Source organism: Chlorocebus sabaeus, chromosome 8 (assembly GCF_047675955.1).
Source record: "Chlorocebus sabaeus isolate Y175 chromosome 8, mChlSab1.0.hap1, whole genome shotgun sequence".
Lineage (NCBI taxonomy): Eukaryota > Metazoa > Chordata > Mammalia > Primates > Cercopithecidae > Chlorocebus > Chlorocebus sabaeus.
This window is the reverse complement of record NC_132911.1, coordinates 8,953,360-8,958,785: the sequence shown is the minus strand read 5'-3', so window position 1 is coordinate 8,958,785 and position 5,426 is coordinate 8,953,360.

The window sequence follows — 5,426 nt, the reverse complement described above, 5'->3', positions numbered from 1 at the left end:
AAACAGGACTGCCCTGAGAAAACTAGGACGTATGGTCACCCCAAGAGGAGTCCTTTCATGGGAATATGGCGTTGAGATGCACAGGCCTGCCAGGAGCTGTTTCATAAGGATTCAGTGTTTTTCTTGTGCAGGGGAATGAATTTTGATGAGTATAAAAGATGAATGAGAGGACCAAGACATTCCAATTCCACCCACCAGATTAGCCAGTTTGGTTTTTGACAGTTCTGTCCCTCTGTTTTACATTTTCCAGGTTTGGGAAATGCAGACATAGATATGGATAGTAACATTTTTAAGTGACTCAGTAGCCCACCTGATAGCCACAAGAGCTTGGCATGGGTTGAAGGTATTCTTTAGGTGGGAACCAATGACAAGCTGTATGACTTTCTTTGCAGGAAGATAAAGAGGTACTTTGCTGTGGGGAAAAGAAAGAGAGATCAGCCTGTTACTGTGTCTATATAGAAAGAAGTAGACATAAGAGACTCCATTTTGTTCTGTATTTGAGATGCTGTTAATCTGTGACCCTACCCCCAACCTTGTCCTTGCAAGAGTCATGTGCTGTGGTGACTCAAGCTTTAATGGATTTTGGATTGTGCAGGATGTGTCTTTGTTAAACAAGTGCCTGAAGGCAGCTTGCTGGTTAAAAATCCTGCCCACCCCTGGGCAATGGAACATCTCGGTGTAAAACCCGATTGTATGCTCTGTTTACTGAGATAGGAGAAAAGCACCTTACGGCATAAGGTGGGATTCGCTGGTGGGACTTGCTGGCGCAATGCTGCTAAGAGGTTTGTGGAGATGTTTACATATGCATATCAAGGCACAGCATTTTCCTTTGAACTTATTCATGTCACAGAGATCTTTGTCCATATGTCTTACTGCTAATTTTCTCCCTAAAATGATCCTATTGTCCTGCCACTCCCTTATCTTTAAGATGGTAAAGATAATTATCAATAAATACTAAGGGAACTCAGAGAGTGGTGCCGGCTTGGGTCCTCTGTAAGCTGAGCGCCGGTCCCCTGGGCCCACTTTTTCTTTCTCTATACTTTGTCTCTGTGTCTCATTTCTTTTCTCAAGTCTCTCGTTCCACCTAACGAGAAACGCCCACAGGTGTGGAGGGGAAGGCCACCCCTTCACTTTGCAACAAAAGAGGGCCTCACCACTCTGGAAACACAGGAGGACATATTCCTTAAGTGTCTGAAATCCAATTCATCTGGACCCAGCATGCCATTGATGCCTTTGCCACACCTTTACAGATGTTCTAGGGTTATGCTGCTTGCAGGTGACACTGTTAGTTATATAAATAAAGATGTAATAAAATTTCTCTCCAGTGTTTTTGTACCCAGGTGCTGATTCTTGCCTTTTTTTTTTTTTTTTTTTTTTGAGACAGAGTCTCACTGTGTCACCCAGGCTGGAGTGCAGTGGTGCCATCTCAGCTCACTGCAAGCTCTGCTTCCTGGTTCAAACATTTCTTGTGCCTCAGCCTCCTGAATAGCTGGGATTACAGACACATACCACCACACCCAGCTAATTTTTGTATTTTTGGTAGAGACAGGGTGTCGCCATGTTGACCAGGCTGGTCTTGAACTCTTGGCCTCATGCGATTTGCCCTTCTTGGACTCCCAATGTGCTGGGATTGCAGATGTGCACCACCATGCCCTGCTAATTATTGTATTTTTAGTAGAGACTGGGTGTTGCCATGTTGGCCAGGCTGGTCTCAAACTCTTGGCCTCATGTGATCCGCCCACCTTGGCCTCCCAAAGAACTGGAATTATAGGCATGAGCCACTGCGCCCAACCTGATTCTTATCTTTCTAGCATGTGCATGCATCCCCAGCAATGGGCAGGTGCATTGGTCTAGGCACCACCAAGGGGCTGTTTTAGCAAAATCAAAGGCGGTGGAGATTCAAAAACTCTGTCAGGTTGTGAGTTTGGGGCTAGATCTTGGAAACAGCAGCAGAAAGTAAACTAAAGACTAGAAGAAGGGAACTTTCAGGGCAGTGAAACTATTTCCTATGTTACAATAATAATGGACACATGTCATGACATATTTGTCAAAACCCACCAAATGTACAACTCAAAGAGAGAAGCCTAACATAAACGACAGCCTTTAGTTAATAATAATGTTGTATTTCTTTTGGTATTTTTATTTTATTCAATGGTAACTTTTTAAATTTTAAATTTGTAAATTTTAAATTTGTAAATTTTTTTCTTGTTTTGGTGAAAATCTTTTTGAAATGCAATTTAATTCTATCTTTTCAATTGATAAATAATAATTATACAAATATGACAAATAATGTATGGAGTATGTAGTGATGTTCCCATAAATATAATGTGTAGTGATCAGATCAGGGTAATTAGTGCATCCATCATCTGAAACATTTCATCACTTCTCTGCATTGGGAATGTGCAATCTTTTCCTTCCAGCTATTTGAAACAATATATTATTGTTAAGTATCATCATTTGTATAGAACACTAGATCGTATCAGGATTGGTTTGTCAGTTTTAACAAACATACCACACTAATACAAGATGTAAATAATAGGGAAATGTGAGGGAGCCTGGGCAGGGAGAGATATGTGGAAATTCTATACTTTCCAATCAATTCTTCTGTAAGCCCAAAATTGCCCTAAAAAATTACTAATTGTGCCTCACGGAGGAGAATCATGTAAGATGCTGGCCCAGACACAGTGGGCATGGCTGTGCCCAGTCCTTTCCCTTCATTCATACCACACACCTGTGTCAGGGTCCTGGTGGCACCACCATACACCGCTAGCTAATGGCAGTGCAAGGCCTGAGCCTCTTCAGTGGCCACCCCTCCCAGCAGGCTCCGATGGGCTATCCCCACATCCTGCACCCTTGGACTGCTTGATGCCTGGCCCAGGATGGCCACTGTGGTTACCCCTGAGCTACTGGGGTGATGTGGATTGGAAAATGCCTCCCCTGCCATCTGCAATGCATTTCAGGAATCTCTTCCAAAGGTCATGAAAGTTTGAGCAGCAACTGCACTGGCTGTGGCTGCCTTGATGACCCCCTTCCGTGGGCTGGCTTTCTACCTTCCTCTGAGTCACTCCTCCTACCCCTCACACCTGCTCCCTAGGACCACATCCCAAAAAAAGTCCTTAATGCAAGTCTTCATCCCCGACTCTGCTAAGGGGAAGAGATGCATTTAAGCACATTAAAACCTGTGCATATAGGCATGCGTCACACCAAGCAATGTTAAAATGACAACACTACTCAATTCTTTGATATTTGAATTTTACAAACAGAACTAATCTTATCAAGCATATTAGATCTATTTGTATTATCTTCATTTGAGTGTTATAAAAATATATATACACTTCTATGGGCAAAAAGACATAAGCCAAAACCATGAGCATGTACTTTCTTTTTCTTTGTTTATAATTTAAAATATTTTCCTTGGAAAATTTCCAGATACATAAAGACTATTCCCTAATTACTTCAGCTGATAATTAGCTAACGGTCTCAAGTCAGTTAGGCATCTTAGAACATGTATTTTAATTTGACATTAAAGAAAATATAATCACTGTTATTATTAGAAATAAAACTCTTTAAAACCCACACAGTAAAGGTGAAATGATTCTATAGGCTCACCTAATTAGCAGTGTTTTATATAAAGACATCAGTTGTTACAGCTCTCATTAAATAAATACACAGGTTTACATTTCTAATCTTAAATATATGGTGCTAGCACCAATAACCTACCTGACAAGTAGAAGGAACTTAGGATATTCTCTTTAGTCAAGCTTGAGATAAGATGATAATTCCAAAATTATGCATAAAGAGTTGTATTTATATGATATTTCACACTGTGATAAAATCAAAGAGAAAATATATAGCTATCTATTTTGCCAAAGTCTATAATTTATTAAGTATGCATGATGGATTTTTATATAATTCTTCTGTATTTATTTTTAGTAAGTAATATTGAAATCCTTTATGTTTTACCTAAATTTTTAACACAGAAGTGTGTTTTGTAAAAGCCACCATCTGACTACTAATTGATGGCTTAATGATTATTTACATTTCTTTCTTCCCTTGTAATTCAACAGTAGGAACTCCATGTTATTAAACTAACATTTGCATTTTTTCTTTTTCTGATCCAAAAGCTTTTTAGAGAGAGATGTAATTTAATATTAGAAAACAGGAACACTTTTCACAGTGTTATTAATGACTTAATTGTTTATATATAGTTTAAATTTTTTAAATTTTATGCTAATTAGGGTAATATATACCTTTATTCTTATCATCTTAACCATTATGAAGTTTACAGTTACAGATGTTAAGTATATTCACATTGTTTTGAAAGATACATACTTTTGATGAATGTCTTAATAACTAAATTAATTTGAAAATATCTGTTCTCATTTGAAAATCTCCTTTTCCAAGAAGGAAACTATTGGATGTTTCAGTTTCCAGAAGGCAGATTTCTTTAAACTGTTTAAAATACCCATACATGTCATTACAATATGTAGCTTTTCAGCTAGGTGCATTTAGGCAAATTTCACCCTTTATTTCTGTCGGCTGGAAAGGTTTTCCTAAAGGGCCACATGTCTAAAGCATTTTGTGTTTTGGCATAATTTCTTAAACTTTTTGCACTTTGGGGAGTCTGAGATTCTTTATCTTATTCATTAATGTTCTTTGTAACTTCTAGAAACCATCGAAATAGGAGCTGTATTGAATTTGAAAGACTTTCCAACTGTATTTGCTAATTCCCTCAGGAGACAGGCTATCCCAGCTATTCCCATTTGCATTTCTGCACCATTTTGTTAGCTGTGCAAGGGATATAATTAGTTCACACATCTGGTATTGCATGGATTGGCTGGTGTTAAAGGTTTCACAAATTAATACAAACCTTTTTTATTTTTGAAATTGAAGGGCTCTTAATTAGTTTAAAAATAGTTGTCAACTTGCTTATAACCAGCATTTGTATGTTACAACTTGTTCTCTTCCTAAAGGTGGGGAAGTGAGATTTGACAACAGAGACCTATCTCCGTAAGAGTTATTTGAGAAAGGGCGTTGTCGGGTCAGAGTCTGACTTGCAGAGCCCTGACTGCAGTCGTGGATAGGGGGAATTTCCTTCCAGCGGCGTGGAAAAGGGGCGTGGGAATCGATGCAGGTGGAACAGTGGTTCCTGATCTGACTCAGGCAACCACTGGACCTTGGGCATTTTTACATCCTCAGATTCCAGAGCCTCTTGAAAATGTCTAATTTTCATCATATCGAGTTCTTCCTGTGAAAGCCATGGCAAGTCTGGGTTAACTAGTAGTGCACTAGTTCTAGTTAGCTTAAGATTCTAGTTAGCTTAAGAATCTTTCTCATAATGCATGAACATGTAAAAACCAGGAATTTCTTTGGTGAAAAATTTGTTTGCTTAGAACCAGAAAAACCCATAATGCAAACGCATAAAA